We start from the raw sequence: 17712 nt of genomic DNA, 5'->3' as shown, positions 1-17712 counted from the left end.
ATGCTGTCCAGGATGTGGACATCCTCATATACTGTTGATGGGAATGTAAATTAGTATAACCACTATGGGGAACAGTATGGCGGTTCCTCAAAAAACTAAAATAGAACTACCCATGACCCAGCAATCATCTGGTAGGTATATATCCAAAAGAAGGGAATTCAGTGTATCGAAAAGGTATCTGTACTGTGATCAGTATTCACAATAGCCAAGATTTGGAATCAACTTAAGTGTGCATCAGTGCATGAATGGATAAAGAAATTATGGTCCATATACACGATGGAATATTACATAGCCATAAAAAGGATGAAATCCTGCCATTCGCAACACCATGGGTGGAACTTGAGAACATTATGTTAAATGAAATAAGCCAATCACAGACAAATCTCACAGGTTCTCACTCAAATGTGGGAGCTAAATATTAAAAACAATTGACCTGGTTATTTTCTCCTGGTTGTTTCTGGGTTGGCTGTGCTTTTCTCTTCATCATGCCTGAGCCAGCAAAGTCTGCTCCTGCTCCGAAGAAGGGCTCGAAGAAAGCTGTGACTAAGGCCCAGAAAAAGGATGGGAAGAAGTGTAAGCATAGCTGTAAGGAGTTACTCAGTGTACGTGTACAAGGTGCTGAAGCAGGTCCACCCGGATACTGGTATTTCTGAAGCAGGTCCACTCGGATACTGGTATTTCTTCTAAAGCCATGGGCATCATGAATTCCTTTGTCAACGATATCTTTGAGGCTTCTCGCCTAGCACACTACAACAAACACTCGACTATTACCTCCAGAGAGATTCAGACTGCCGTGCGCCTGCTGCTTCCTGGAGAGCTGGCCAAGCATGCCGTGTCCAAGGGCACCAAGGCCATCACCAAGTACACTAGTGCCAAGTAAACTTACCAAGTAAGGAGGGACGTTCTCTGGAATTTCCTAGTCTGAACAAGAATGCTTCTTACCAAAAAACTCATAGTTGCCTTCAGTCCCCTCCTTGTTACATCAAGGTCTATGGCAGAGAAGAAGACCAAAGAATGCAACCACACCTGGATGGATTTTTCTACTAGATATGCATGCCTGCCTGCCTGCCTCTTGGCAAGTTAATTTCTATCTCCTGGATCTATTGGTTATCCCTAATAAGCATGTACTCAAATAATTGTCAAACATTTAATTGTCAAATAATTGTCTGAAGTTAATTTCTATCTCCTGGATCTATTGGTTATCCCTAATAAGCATGTACTCAAATAATTGTCAAACATTTAATTGTCAAATAATTGTCTACATTACCCATCTCCTTTCCCTGTGGAAAAGGTTATATGAGCTTTTATACCCTATTGGGGGAGTTGGGATAATCACTCGGTGATTTCTGCTCCCATACTTTCATAAATTTGTATGCCTTTTATCCTCTTAAAAAAAAAAAAAAAAAAAGACAATTGACCTCATGGAGAAAGAGGAGTTGAATGATAGTTACCAGAAGCTGGAAAGAGTGGTGAGGAATGGGGATAAAATGCGTGTGCTTAACACAGGGGTCCTGAAACTTTTTAAACAGGGGGCCAGTTCACTGTCTCTCAGACTGCTGGAGAGCCGGACTATAGTTTAAAAAAAAAAACTATGAACAAATTCCTATGCACACTGCACATATCTTATTTTGAAGTAAAAAAACAAAATGGGAACAAATATAATATTTAAAATGAAGAACAAGTAAAGTTAAATCAACAAACTTACCAGTATTTCAATGGGAACTATGGGCCTGCTTTTGCCTAATGAGACAGTCAATGTCTGGTTCCATATTTGTCACTGCTAGTCGTAACAAGTAATGCAAGTGTGCATAAGTTAGTCTAGATCTGGTTGGAGATTTCAGATGTTTCATTCTGGAAAAAGTCTGTTCACAGACATAAGTGCTACCAAAGATGGTTGCCATTTTCAGTGCATGATTCCTGAGATTAGAATATGTCTCAGAGGGGCGAGATGCATAGAAACTAGGAAGGCTGCTTGACTTGAATGCATCTTTCAGAGAGTCACAATTCTGTAGTTCAGCCAGTTCTGTTTGGTAAATAGTATCCACATTTTCAATGTCAATAGAAAATGGCTTACAGAAAAGCTGTATGTCCTGTTCATGGAGATGAAGCTCTTTAAATCTTTTTTTTTTTTTTTTGACATTTAAGAATTTATGTTGAAGCAAAATATATTGTCTGATTTGTTCAACAAATATTTATTTTTTTATTTTTTTTATTTTTTTATTATTAAATCATAGCTCTGTACATTGATATGATCATGGGGCTTCATTCACTAGCTTTACAGACCATTTGCCAAGTTTCACATATACCCTTGTAAGATGCGCCGCTGGTGTAATCCCACCAATCCCCTTCCCTCTACCCTCCTCTCCCAACCCTCCCCTCCCTTTCCCCCTTTCCCCTATTCTTAGGTTGTAACTGGGTTATAGCTTTCATGTGAAAACCCTAAATTAGTTTCATAGTAGGGTACATTGGGTATATTGAGTACATTGGGTACTTTTTCTTCCATTCTTGAGATACTTTACTAAGAAGAATATGTTCCAGCTCCATCCATGTAAACATGAAAGAGGTAAAGTCTCCATCTTTCTTTAAGGCTGCATAATATTCCATGGTGTACATGTACCACAATTTATTAATCCATTCGTGGATCGATGGGCACTTGGGCTTCTTCCATGACTTAGCAATTATGAATTGAGCTGCAATAAACATTCTGGTACAAATATCTTTGTTATGATGTGCTTTTTGGTCTTCTGGGTATATGCCCAGTAGAGGGATTATAGGATTGAATGGCAGATCTATTTTTAGATCTCTAAGTGTTCTCCATATCTGTTTCCAAAAGGAATGTATTAATTTACATTCCCACCAGCAGTGCAAAACTGTTCCCTTTTCTCCACATCCAGGCCAACATCTCTGGTCTTGGGATTTTGTGATATAGGCTAGTCTCACTGGAGTTAGATGGTATCTCAAAGTAGTTTTGATTTGCATTTCTCTCATGATTAAAGATGATGAGCATTTTTTCATATGTCTGAAGGCCGCATGCCTGTCTTCTTCAGAGAAGTTTCTCTTCAAATTCCTTGCCCAGCCTGCGATGGGATCCCTTGTTCTATTCTTGCTAATGCATTTGAGTTCTCTGTGGATTCTGGTTATTAAACCTTTGTCGGAGACATAACCTGCAAATATCTTCTCCCATTCTGAGGGCTGTTTGCTCACTTTACTTACTGTGTTCTTGGCTGTGCAGAAACTTTTTAGTTTGATCAAGTCCCAGTAGTGTATTTTTGAAGCTGCTTCAATTGCCCGGGGGGTCCTCCTCATAAAATACTCGCCCAGCCCAATTTCTTCAAGGGTTTTCCCTGTACTCTCCTCTAGTATTAAAGTCTTAAGTTTAAATCTTTGATCCAGTGAGAGTCTATCTTAGTTAATCGTGAAAGGTGTGGGTCCAGTTTCAGTCTTCTACAGGTTGCCAGCCAGTTTACCCAACACCATTTGTTAAATAGGGAATCTTTTCCCCACTGAATGTTTTTATTTTTTTTTAATTTTTTTATTAAATCATAACTGTATACAATGATATGATTATGGGGCATCATACACTCACTTCATAAACCATTTGACACATTTTTATCACAGTGGTTAACATAGCCTTTCCAGCGTTATCTCAGTTACTGTGCCAAAACATTTACATTCTACATTTACCAAGTTTCGCAAATACCCCTGTAATATGCACCACAGGTGTGATCTCACCGATTCCCCTCCCTCTACCCACCCCCCCCTTTCCCACTTCCCCCTATTGTTAAGTTGTAGCTGGGTTATAGCTTTCATGTGAGAGTCCCAAATTAGTTTCATAGTAGGGCTGTGTACATTGGGTATTTTTTCTTCCATTCTTGGGATACTTTACTAAGAAGAATATGTTCCAGCTTCATCCATGTAAACATGAAAGAGGTAAAGTCTCCATCTTTCTTTAAGGCTGCATAGTATTCCATGGTATACATATACCACAATTTATTAATCCATTCGTGGATCGATGGGCACTTGGGCTTTTTCCATGACTTAGCTATTATGAATTGGGCTGCAATAAACATTCTGGTACAAATATCTTTGTTATGTTGTGATTTTTGGTCTTCTGGGTATATGCCCAGCAGAGGAATTACAGGATTGAATGGCAGATCTATTTTTAGATCTCTGAGTGTTCTCCATATATCTTTCCAAAAGGAATGTATTAATTTGCATTCCCACCAGCAGTGCAGAAGTGTTCCCTTTTCTCCGCATCCATGCCAACATCTCTGGTCTTGGGATTTTGTGATATAGGCTAGTCTCATTGGAGTTAGATGATATCTCAAAGTAGTTTTGATTTGCATTTCTCTGATGATTAAAGATGATGAGCATTTTTTCATATGTCTGAAGGCCGTGCGCCTGTCTTCTTCAGAGAAGTTTCTCTTCAAATCCCTTGCCCAGCCTGCGATGGGATCCCTTGTTTTTTTCTTGCTGATGCGTTTGAGTTCTCTGTGGATTCTGGTTATTAAACCTTTGTCAGAGTTATACCCTGCAAATATCTTCTCCCATTCTGAGGGCTGTCTGCTTGCTCTGCTTACTGTGTTCTTAGCTGTGCAGAAGCTTTTTAGTTTGATCAAGTCCCAGTAGTGTATTTTTGAAGCTGCTTCAATTGCCCGGGGGGTTCTCCTCATGAAATACTCACCCAGACCAATTTCTTCAAAGGTTTTCCCTGCATTCTCCTCTAGTATTTTTATAGTTTCATGTCTTAAGTTTAAATCTTTAATCCAATGAGAGTCTATCTTAGTTAATGGTGAAAGGTGTGGGTCCAATTTCAGTCTTCTGCAGGTTGCCAGCCAGTTCACCCAGCACCATTTTTAAATAGGGAATCTTTTCCCCACTGAATGTTTTTAATTGGCTTGTCAAAAATCAAATAGCGGTAAGTAGCTGGATTCATCTCTTGGTTCTCTATTCTATTCCAGATATCTACTTCTCTGTTTTTGTGCCAATACCATGCTGTTTTGATCACTATCGATTTGTAGTAAAGTCTGAGATCTGGTAGTGTGATTCCTCCTGTTTTGTTTTTATTTCTGAGTAATGTCTTGGCTATTCGAGGTTTTTTCTGATTCCATATAAAACGAAGTAATGTTTTTTCAAGATCTTTAAAATATGACAGTGGAGCTTTAATAGGGAGTGCGTTGAAATTATATATTGCTTTGGGTAGTATGGACATTTTGATAATGTTGATTCTTCCTAGCCATGAGCATGGTATGTTTTTCCATTTGTTAACATTTTCAGCTATTTCTTTTCTTAGAGTTTCATAGTTCTCTTTATAGAGATCTTTCACGTCTTTTGTTAGGTAAATTCCCAAATATTTCATCTTCTTTAGCACTACTGTGAATGGGATAGAGTCCTTAACTGCTTTTTCAACTTGACTGTTGTTGGTGTATATAAAGGCTACCGATTTATGAATGTTGATTTTGTAACCTGAGATGTTGCTGTATTCCTTGATCACTTCTAGGAGTTTTGTAGTAGAGTCCCTAGTGTTTTCCAGATACACAATCATATCATCTGCGAAGAGCGAGAGTTTGATCTCTTCTGACCCTATATGGATACCCTTGATCGCCTTTTCTTCCCTAATTGTGGTGGCTAAAACTTCCATTACAATGTTGAAAAGCAATGGAGACAATGGGCAGCCTTGTCTGGTTCCTGATCTGAGTGGAAATGATTCCAATTTAACTCCATTCAATATGATATTGGCTGTGGGTTTGCTGTAGATAGCCTCTATCAGTTTAAGAAAAGTCCCTTCTAGACCAATTTTCTTGAGTGTTCTGATCATGAAGGGATGCTGGATATTATCAAAAGCTTTTTCTGCATCAATTGAGAGAATCATATGGTCTTTGTTTTTTAATTTGTTTATGTGCTGAATTACATTTATAGATTTACGTATATTGAACCAGCCTTGAGACCCTGGGATAAAACCAACTTGGTCATGATTATAATTTGTTTGATGTGTTGCTGGATTCTGTTTGTTAGGATCTTGTTGAATATTTTTGCATCTATATTCATTAGTGATATTGGTCTATAATTTTCTTTTCTTGTTGGGTCTTTTCCTGGTTTGGGGATCAGGGTGATGTTTGCTTCATAGAACGAGTTGGGTAGTCTTCCTTCTTTTTCTACATTTTGGAACAGGTTGAGTAATATAGGTACTAATTCCTCTTTAAAGGTTTGGTAGAATTCTGACGTGAAACCATCTGGTCCCGGGCTTTTCTTTTTAGGGAGGTTTTGTATAGTTGATGCTATTTCTGAACTTGATATGGGTCTGTTCAACATTTCCACTTGATTCTGGTTAAGTCTTGGAAGGTGGCGTGCTTCCAAGTATCGGTCTATTTCCTTCAGATTTTCATATTTCTGAGAATAAAGTTTCTTGTAATATTCATTAAGGATTTTTTGGATTTCTGATGAGTCTGTGGTTATTTCGTCTTTGTTGTTTCTGATTGATGATATTAGAGATTTTACTCTTTTTTTCCTGATTAGGTTGGCCAGAGGTTTATCTATTTTATTGACCTTTTCAAAAAACCAGCTTTTTGATTTATTGATCTGTTGTATTATTCTTTTGTTTTCAATTTCATTTAATTCTGCTCTAATATTGGTTATTTCTTTTCTTCTACTGGGTTTGGGGTTGGAATGTTCTTCCTTTTCCAGTTGCGTGAGATGTCCCATTAAGTTGTTAACTTCCTCTCTTTCTGTTCTCTTGAGGAAGGCTTGCAGTGCTATAAATTTCCCTCTTAGAACTGCCTTTGCAGTGTCCCAGAGGTTCTGATAGCTTGTGTCTTCATTGTCATTTTGTTCCAAAAAATTGGTGATTTCTTTCTTAATCTCATCTCTGACCCAGCTATCATTCAGCATAAGGTTATTTAACTTCCATGTTTTTGTATGGGTATGCAGATTCCTGTTGTTACTCAATTCAAGTTTTATTCCATGATGGTCCGAGAAGATGCATGGAATAATTTCTATTCCTTTAAATTTACTGAGGTTAGACTTGTGACCTAAAATGTGATCAATTTTGGAGTAAGTTCCGTGGGCTGATGAGAAGTATGTGTATTCAGTTTTGTTGGGATGAAATGTTCTGTAGATGTCTGCTTAATCTAAATATTGGATGGTTAGGTTTAAATCTAAGATTTCTTTGCTCAGCTTCTTTCTGGAGGATCGATCCAACACTGCCAAGGGAGTGTTGAAATCTCCAACGATTATGGAGCTGGAGGAAATCAAGTTACTCATGTCTGTTAGAGTTTCTCTTATAAATTGAGGTGCATTCTGGTTGGGTGCATAGATATTAATAATTGAGATCTCGTCATATTGAGTATTACCCTTAACAAATATGAAGTGACCATTCTTGTCCTTCCTTACTTTTGATGGTTTAAAGCCTACTGTATCTGCAAATAAAATTGCAACACCTGCTTTTTTCTGATTACCATTTGCCTGAAATATGGATGACCATCCTTTCACCCTGAGTCTGTATTTGTCTTTTAAGTTGAGATGTGACTCTTGTATGCAACAAATATCTGGCTTGAGTTTTTGTATCCAGTCAGCTAACCTAAGCCTCTTTAGAGGACAGTTTAAGCCATTCACATTGATGGAGAGTATTGATAAGTCTGGTGGAATTTTGGGTATCGAGTTTTTCAAAGGTCCAGTGGACATTTTTAATCCTTTCGCCAGTGTGGAAGTTGGAGTTTGATCCGAAGTTTCTGAGTGAGTTTACTTTTGTGGCACAGGATTGGGTTGGTCATTGTGGAGGATAGGTCTGAGAACATCCTGAAGAGCTGGTTTACTTATGGCAAATTTTTTCAACATATGAATGTCATTGAAGTATTTAATTTCTCCATCATAGATGAAACTCAGTTTAGCTGGATACAAGATCCTGGGTTGAAAGTTTTTTTGCTTTAGGAGATTAAAAGTTGATGACCAGCCTCTTCTTGCTTGAAAAGTTTCAGCAGAGAGATCTGCAGTTATTCTAATATTCTTACCTTTGTACATTATAGTTTTCTTTCGCCGGGCTGCTTTGAGAATCTTCTCTTTTATGTTAACTTTAGTGAAGCTAATTATGATATGTCTGGGAGATGGCTTATTGGGGTTGAATCGTGCTGGGGTTCTGAAGCTGTCTGCTATCTGAATTTCAGATTCTCTAGGCATGTCTGGAAAATTTTCTTTCATAATTTCATGTAGAAGGGCCTCTGTGTCCTTGGCAGCCACTTCATCATTCTCCGAAATTCCTATAACCCTTATGTTGTTTTTTTTCGAATTATCTGAGAGCTCTCTGAGTGAGTGATCCGTTTTTGCTCTCCATTTCTCTTCCTCTTTGAGAGACTGGAAGCGTTCGAAGACTTTATCTTCAATGTCAGAAATCCTTTCTTCTGCTTGCTCCATTCTGTTACTGAGGGATTCTACTGTATTTTTCATATCTTTGAGGGCTGTAAGTTCTTGTTTCAGTGTGTCTAAGTCTTTGGTGCTTTTGTCTTTAAATTCGTTAAATTCTTGAGACAATTTTTGAATTTCTCCTCGAATTCCTAATTCCATTTTATTAATCTTGTCTGCAAACCAAATTCTGAATTCGACTTCTGACATCTCAGCCAGTTGTTTATGAATGGGATCTTCAATCACATCTGCCGTATCTTTTCTTGGGGGCGTTGATCTATTCTGGTTATTCATGTTACCAGAGTTTTTCCGCTGATTCCGCCCCATGGTTTACTCCCTTTGGTTTTTCCCCTGGGGTTTTATCGAGGGCCCGTACAGTGTTGTGGCCTGAGAAACTGGGGCCCTGTCTGGTGTAGTGGAGCAAAGTGGTTCTGTCTTGTTTTCAGCTGGTTTCTGTTCGATCCTATTGCAACTTCTACTCTGGCTTGAAGTCTCAGCTGTGTGGAAAAATCAGCAATTAAGTCACCCCGCCTGCCCACCTCTGGCCCCAGTTGGAAAAGGAGAATCAAACCTTCCTACAATCGCACACCCAGGGCACCGCCTGAAAAGTCCTCAGTCTATTAGCCCAGTTCAAAAGGTCCAAATCAACTGTCTCAATCGGCACTTGTCTCGGGTGGAAGGGTTCAAGAGGTCTCTGGGAACTGGATCACAGGGGCCTGGTGACTCCTCTGACACAGCTCACCCCAGTGCAGCGTGGAGTCAGGAGGAGCCACCCAGCAAACAGAGCAGTCTGGGAAGATTGACGTCTCCTTCCCCACTTTGCCCCTCCGTCGGACCCAGTCACTGGTATCTCTGCAGATGGCTAACCCAGTTGCCTGCAGTGAACAGACACTCCAGGGGTTTGCACCTGCCTGAATCGCAAGGAAGTCTGCCAGGCCCCCGCAGACTGCCGCTATCTAGCAGGAGGAGATGGGGCCTGACATCTTTGAGTGTTTGATGCAGGTGATGGGAAGGAGGTGTTCACTCAGGCTTAGCCCCGTCCCTGATGCATGCTGCTAACAGAACAGAACAGACAACTTTGTGAGGTTCTGTCTCTGTTCCTGTCGTCGCCTACAGAAGACGGGCTGTTTTGAGTTCAAACGTCTTTGCTGCTGGAGAATTGCGTCTGAACACCTCTCTGGGTCGGGCCCGCCCTGGAGGCTTCCGGGTTTGTGAGCCGTGTCACCGGTGGCCTCCTCTGGTTGCCCAGGGAGACAGGGGGTGTGGCCTCAGAATATCCAGAAGTGAGCGTTCTGCCGTTAAAGAAAAAACGGCTGTTGATCTACCTCCAGGGAACTGCTGCTCTGGTGTGGGCACTCAGGCGACCCTTTTCTCCTCTGTCCCATGCCCCAGAGTCAGCACTGAGCGGCCGCAGTTTGTGCTGGGTCCACACACCTTAAGAAATCCCCCAAGAATCAGAACTCTTGGGGGATGGGCCCCCAGACCCCGATTGGGAGTGGGGTGGGGGGAAGCTAGAGTTTCATTCAGTTTCACGCAATACTATGGTCCGGGGAGGGCTCCTGCACTGCACCGCAGGGAAGTGCCGCCAAGGCTTGATTTCCCCTCAGCAGAGTGCCCTCTCCTCGCTCACGTATCCCAGAGTCAGCGCTGACCTGACGCAGCTCAGGCACTGTGCACTCCCCTGAGAAATCACCCAAGGAGCCGAACTCCTGGGGGATAGGCCCTCAGACCCCGAGTGAGAGTAGGGGTTCTCAGCTCTCAGCGGGGAGGCCAGAGTCTGATTCAGTCTTGGGCCCCGTATGCCCGGGGAGGGTTGCTGCACTGCACCGCAGGGAAGTGCTGCGAGGCGTGACTCCCCCTCAGCCCGGTGCCCTCTCCTCACTCGGCGCGTCTCAGAGTCAATGCTGACCAGTCGCAACTCGGGGACTGTCCACTCCCCTTGAGAAATCACCCAAGGATCCGAAGTCCTGGGGGACAGGCCTCCAGACCTCAGTGGGCGGGAGGGGAGCGCCGGGGATTCAGGGTTGCCGGCAAAGGATTCCCAAAGTTTTATTCAGCCCTATGTCCGGCAGGAGAACGCCACGGCACCCCAGTAGGGGAGGTAGGTCCAGTTTTTAGAAGGTCTCTCCCGTGGAGTGTAGTGGGAGGGCCTTTAATTTCTGCCTGCTTGTTCAATTGTGGGGCTCTAGAGCCGGTCTCATGGGGGAGGGGGACTCCCGTCCGCTTGGTGGTGGATTTTGTACCTTTTGTTTGCGTCCTTGTGATCACAACTTGCCTCAGCGGTGTTGATGTGCGTTCTTCAGCCTTCTCTCTTGGTGAGGCTCAAGTCCACCAGGATACTTACTAAATTCCTGTCCCTTAACTCTCCTTCTGGACGGGAGCCTTTGTTGAAAGCTGGCTTCAGTCCGCCATCTTGTCTCCCACCTCCCCCACTGAATGTTTTTAATTGGCTTGTCAAAGATTAAATAACGGTAAGTAGCTGGGTTCATCTCTTGGTTCTCTATTCTGTTCCAGATATCTACTTCTCTGTTTTTGTGCCAATACCATGCTGTTTTGATCACTATTGATTTGTTGTATAGTCTGAGGTCTGGTAGCGTAATTCCTCCTGCTTTGTTTTTATTTCTCAGTAATGTCTTGGCTATTCAAGTTTTTTTCTGATTCCATATGAAACGAGGTATTGTTTTTTCAAGATCTTTAAAGTATGACAGTGGAGCTTTAATAGGGATTGCATTGAAATTATATATTGCTTTGGGTAGTACAGACATTTTAACAATATTGATTCTTCCCAGCCATGAGCATGGTATGTTTTTCCATTTGTTAATATTTTCAGTTATTTCTTTTCTTAGAGTTTCCTAGTTCTCTTTATAGAGATCTTTCACGTCCTTTGTTAGATAAATTCCCAAATGTTTCATCTTCTTTGGCACTACTGTGAATGGGTTAGAGTCCTTAACTGTTTTTTCAACTTGACTGTTGTTGGTATATATAAAGGCTACCGATTTATGAATGTTGATTATGTAACCTGAGACGCTGCTGTATTCCTTGATCACTTCTAAAAGTTTTGTAGTAGAGTCCCTAGTGTTTTCCAGATATACTATCATATCATCTGTGAAGAGCGAAAGTTTGATCTCTTCTGATCCTATATGGATACCCTTGATCGCCTTTTCTTCCCTAATTGCAGTGGCTAAAACTTCCATTACAATGTTAAAAAGCAATGGAGACAATGGGCAGCCTTGTCTGGTTCCTGATCTGAGTGAAAATGATTCCAATTTAACTCCATTCAATATGATATTGGCTGTGGGATTGCTGTAGATGGCTTCTATCCGTTTAAGAAATGTCCCTTCTATACTGATTTTCTTAAGTGTTCTGATCATGAAGGGATGCTGGATATTATCAAAAGCGTTTTCTGCATCAATTGAGAGAATCATATGGTCTTTGTTTTTTAATTTGTTTATGTGCTGGATTACATTTATAGATTTACATATATTGAACCAGCCTTGAAATCCTGGGATAAAACCGAATTGGTCATGATGTATAATTTGTTTGATGTGTTGCTGGATTCTGTTTGTTAGGATCTTGTTGAATATTTTTGCATCTATATTCATTAGTGATATTAGTCTATAATTTTCTTTTATTGTTGGGTCTTTTCCTGGTTTGGGGATCAGGGTGATGTTTGCTTCATAGAACATGTTGGGTAGTCTTCCTTCTTTTTCTACCTTTTGGAACAGGTTGAGTAATATAGATACTAATTCCTCCTTAAAGGTTTGGTAGAATTCAGACGTAAATTCAGGGCTTTTCTTTTTAGGGAGGTTTTGTATGGTTGATGCTATTTCCTAACTTGATATGGGCCTGTTCAACATTTCCACTTGATTCTGGCTATGTCTTGGAAGGTACGTGCTTCCAAGTATTGGTCAATTTCCTTCAGATTCTCATATTTCTGAGAATAAAGTTTCTTGTAATATTCATTAAGGATTTTTTGGATTTCTGAGGAGTCTGTTGTTATTTTGTCTTTGTTGTTTCTGATTGATGAGATTAGAGATTTTACTCTTTTTTTCCTGATTAGGTTGGCCAAAGGTTTATCTATTTTATTGACCTTGTCGAAAAACCAGCTTTTTGATTTATTGATCTGTTGTATTATTCTTTTGTTTTCATGTTCATTATTTCCGCTCTAATTTTGGTTATTTCTTTTCTTCTACTGGGTTTGGGGTTGGAATGTTCTTCCTTTTCCAGTTGCTTGAGATGTCCCATTAAGTTGTTAACTTCCTCTCTTTCCATTTTCTTGAGGAAGGCTTGCATGCTATAAATTTCACTCTTAGAACTGCCTTTGCGGTGTCCCAGAGGTTTTGATAGTTCGTGCCTTCATTGTTGTTTTGTTCCAAAAAGTTGGCGATTTCTTTCTTAATCTCATCTCCGACCCAGCTATCATTCAGCATCAAGTTATTTAACTTCCATGTTTTTGTATGATTATGCAGATTCCTATTTTTACTCAGCTCAAGTTTTATTCCATGCTGGTCCACGAAGATGCATGGAATAATTTCTATTCCTTTAAATTTACTGAGGTTAGACTTGTGACCTAAGATGTGATTGATTTTGGAGTAAGTTCCATGGGCTGATGAGAAGTATGTGTATTCAGTGAGTTTTGTTGGGATGAAATGTTCTGTAGATGTCTGCTAAATCCAAATGTTGGATTGTTAGGTTTAAGTCTAAGATTTCTTTGCTCAGCTTCTTCTTGGAGGATCGATCCAACACTTCCAAAGGAGTGTTGAAATCTCCGACTATTATGGAGCTGGAGGAAATCAAGTTGCTCATGTCTGTTAGAGTTTCTCTTATAAATTGAGGTGCATTCTGGTTGGGTGCATGGATATTAATAATTGAGATCTCATCATATTGAGTATTACCCTTAACAAATCTGAAGTGACCGTTCTTGTCCTTCCTTACTTTTGTTGGTTTAAAGCCTATTGTATCTGCAAATAAAATTGCAACACCTGCTTTTTTCTGATTACCATTTGCCTGAAATATGGACGACCATCCTTTCCCCCTGAGTCTGTATTTGTCTTTTAAGTTAAGATGTGACTCTTGAATGCAACAAATATCTGATCTGAGTTTTTGTATCCAATCAGCTAACCTATGCCTCTTTAGAGGACAGTTTAAGCCGTTCACATTAATGGAGAATATTGATAAGTCTGGTGAAGTTTTGGGTATCGAGTTTTTCAAAAGTCAAGTGGGCATTTTTAATCCTTTCGCCAGTGTGGAAATTGGAGTTTGATCCGAAGTTTCTGAGTGAGTTTACTTTTGTGGTATAGGATTGGGTTGGTCATTATGGAGGATAGGTCTGAGAATATCCTGAAGAGCTGGTTTGGTTATGGCAAATTTCTTCAACATATGAATGTCATTAAAGTATTTAATTTCTCCATCATAAATGAAACTCAGTTTAGCTGGATACAAGATCCAGGGTTGAATGTTATTTTGCTTTAGGAGATTAAAAGTCGGTGACCACCCTCTTCTGGCTTGAAAAGTTTCAGCAGAGAGATGTGCAGTCATTCTAATATTCTTTCCTTTGAAGGTAATGGTTTTCTTTCTCCTGGCAGCTTTGAGGATTTTCTCCTTCATATTAACTTTAGTGATGTTAATTATGATATGCCTGGGGGATGTCTTATTGGGGTTGAGTCGTGCTGGGGTTCTGAAGCTGTCCGCTATCTGAATTTCAGAATCTCTAGGCATGTCTGGAAAATTCTGTTTCATAATTTCATGCAGAAGGGCCTCTGTGCCCAGCGAGGCCACTTCATCTGTTTCTGGAACCCCTATGATTCGGATATTCGCCTTCTTCGAATTATCCCAGAGCTCTCTGAGAGAATGATCCGTTTTTGCTCTCCATTTCTCTTCCTCTTTGACAGTTTGGGAGCGTTCAAAGGCTTTATCTTCGATGTCAGAAATCCTTTCTTCTGCTTGCTCCATTCTGTTGCTGAGGGATTCTACTGTATTTTTCATATCTTTGAGGGCTGCAAATTCTTGCTTCAGTGTGTCTAAGTCTTTGGTGGTTTTGTCTTTAAATTCGTTAAATTCTTGAGACAGCTTTTGAATTTCTCCTCAAATTCCTAATTCCACTTTGTTAATCTTGTCTGCAATCCAAATTCTGAATTCAATTTCTGACATCTCAGCCAGTTGTTTATGAATGGGATCTTCAATTGCATCTGCCATATCTTTCTTTGGGGGGGTTGATCTATTCTGGTTATTCATGTCACCAGAGTTTTTCTGCTGATTCCGCCCCATGGTTGTTTTACTCCCTCTGATTTTTTCCCCTGGGGCTTTGTCAAGGGCCCGTACAGTGTTGTGGCCTGAGAAACTGGGGCCCTGTCTGGTGTGGTGGGGCTAAGTGGTTCTGCCTTGTTTTCAGCTGGTTTCTGTTCCACCCTAGTGAAATAGATACTTTGGATTGAAGTCTCAGCTGTGAACTGTTTTGGTGTCTTTGGACTTGGCACTCAGTTGAACTGCCTTGGGAAGAGCCTGAGCGGGAGTGCGGAGAACTTTGGCCATTGTCTAGGGCCCCAGTGTGAGCCGCTGAGCAAGACGGAGCTAACAGTGTTTGGCCATGGGCCACAGGGAGCCATTGTCAAGCTCTTTAAATCTAAATTGGAACTCCTTTTGCAACTTTTCCAGTGAATCCACACATGTTTTATTTTGGAATGCAACCAATGGATTTTCCGCTAACAGATTTTGAGTTGTGGGGAGATGACAGAAATTTTTCTCCTTCACTTTTTGATGAGGAGGCCTAATTTTACTTCAAATGCTTTCACATGTGATTGCATATCATAGATGAGCTTCCCCTTTCCTTGAAGTTGCACATTGAAACTGTTGAGTAGCTCTGTTTCATCCGTCAGAAAGGCAAGGTGCCATTTCCATTCTGCATCATTGAGCTCTGGTACTTCTTTGTTTTTTGAAAGCAGAAAAGCTGTAATCTGTGGAAGTAAGTCATAAAAATGTTTCAAAACTCTCCCTCGACTCAGTCAACAGACTTCTGCGTGGTACAGAACATCTTCACAGGGAACATTTAGCTCAGACAGAAATTCCTGAAATTGTCTGTGGTGTAGTGCATTACCTCTAATGAAGTTAACACAAGATACCACAGTTTCATAACAGAGTTCCACTTGAGTGATTTACTACACTGTGCTTGTTGGTGGATGAAGCAGTGTATGGCTGTACAAGCATATGGCTGAACTCGCACTGCTCAGAGATTGCAACAGTGTGAACCAGGGCTTACACAGCACAAAACATACAACATCATACACAACTGAATAGCAATCAGAATATAAATGTACTTACTGTCAATTAAATTGGGTTTCCTACTCCTCAGCTGTCTGCAGAGCCAGATTAAGTTCCCATGGGGCCCTAGGCAGATTACCAGTTTGGGGCCCCCATGCAATAACACTGAGCACTGACCATTTGCATTAACACTGACCACTTACCATTTGTGATAACACTGACTGCTGACAATTTGTATTAATACTGAGTGCTAACAATTTCCATCAACACTGAGCACTTACAATTATCATTACCACTGAGCACTGACTATTTGCATTACCTCTGAGCTCTGACCATTTGCATTAGCACTGAGCGCTGACTATTTGCATTATCACTGTGATGCATCCCCCCCTAGAAACCACCCACAACCAACTAACCAACTTAAAAAAAAAAAGGCTATCCTAACTTCAAAAAAAAAAGCTCTTCTAACTTCAAAAAAAAGGCACCCCTGTCTGCAAAAATAAAAAGACCTCCTAACTTCAGGAAAAAAGGCCCCCCTTAACTGTAAAAAAAAGAGGCCCTACTAACTGCAAACAAAAAAAAAAAATAGGAGGCGGAGCAAGATGGCAGCCGAGTAACAGCTTCCTTGCATCTGGGCACCGTGAGTCTGGGAATATAGGACTCAAGGCAGCTCTGGCTGCTGGGATCTCCCTATCATCACCCCTGTGAGGATACAGGGAGTCAGCAAGAGACTTCTGGACCCCAAGAGGAGGACTAAAACAGTGGAAAACCGGCAAGTGGTCGCGTGTGTTCAATCCGTCTAAACCCGCCCGCAACTGCACGAGAACTTAAAGAGCAAGAGGAAGAGAAAGGAAAATTAGGGCAAGGAAACAGATAAAAGAAATAACCCATGAGGAAGAATCAGCAGAAAACTCCAGGCAACATGAAGAACCAGTCCAGAACAACACCGCCAAGGGACCATGAGGTAGCTACTGCAGAGGATTCCACCTATACAGAAATGTTAGGAATGACAGAAAGGGAACTTGGAATACACATGTTGAAAGCAATGAAAGAAATGATGGAAACAATGAAGGAAACTGCTAATAAAGTGGAAAATAACCAAAAGGAAATCCAAAAACAGAATCAAATCAGAGATGAACGATATGAAGAATATAAAAAGGATGTAGCAGAGCTGAAGGAAATGAAACAGTCAATCAGGGAACTTAAAGCTGCAATGGAAAGTATCAGCAACAGGTTAGACCATGCAGAAGAAAGAATTTCAGAGGTAGAAGACAAAGTTTTTGAGATAACTCAGATAGTAAAAGAGGCAGAAAAGAAGGGAGAGAAAGCAGAACGTTCACTGTCAGAATTATGGGACTTTATGAAGCGTTCCAACATACGAGTTATAGGAATTCCAGAAGGGGAAAAAGAATGCCCCAGAGGAATGGAAGCCCTACTAGAGAATATTATAAAAGAAAATTTCCCAAATATCACCAAAGATTCTGACACACTGCTTCCAGAGGGATATCGGACCCCAGGTCGCCTCGACTCTAACCGAGCTTCTCCAACACACATTGTGATGAACCGGTCCAAAGTCAAGACAAAAGAAAAGATTCTGCAAGCTGCCAGGAGTAAGCACCAGTTGACCTCCATCAGAGTGACCGCAGACTTCTCTAATGAAACTTTCCAAGCAAGAAGACAATGGTCATCTACCTTTAATCTATTTAAACAGAACAATTGCCAGCCCAGAATTCTGTACCCTGCTAAGCTAAGCTTCAAAATTGACGGAGAAATCAGAGGCGGAGCAAGATGGCAGCCGAGTAACAGCTTCCTTGCATCTGGGCACCGTGAGTCTGGGGAGATAGGACTCCAGGCATCTCTGGGTGGTGGGAACCGCCTATCATCACTCCTATGAGGATACAGGGAGTCAGCGAGAGACTTCTGGACCCCAAGAGGAGGACTAAAACAGTGGAAAACCGGCAAGTGATCGCGTGTGTTCAATCCGTCTAAACCCGCCCACAACTGTAAGTTCAGTAGCAGCGAGACTGCAAACCAGAAAGGCCTTACCTGTGAACTGTTTTG

At 41.0% G+C, this 17712-nt stretch overlaps 1 pseudogene; it reads left to right on the top strand.

Moving 5' to 3' along the window:
• The first annotated feature begins 485 nt into the window (after positions 1-485).
• On the top strand, positions 486-1112 carry LOC128588634 (histone H2B type 2-E-like; annotated as a pseudogene).
• The last annotated feature ends 16600 nt before the right edge of the window (positions 1113-17712 follow it).

The sequence above is a fragment of the Nycticebus coucang genome, chromosome 1 (genome assembly GCF_027406575.1).
Source record: "Nycticebus coucang isolate mNycCou1 chromosome 1, mNycCou1.pri, whole genome shotgun sequence".
NCBI classification, from domain to species: domain Eukaryota; kingdom Metazoa; phylum Chordata; class Mammalia; order Primates; family Lorisidae; genus Nycticebus; species Nycticebus coucang.
This window is presented reverse-complemented; position numbering and strand designations above follow the sequence as displayed.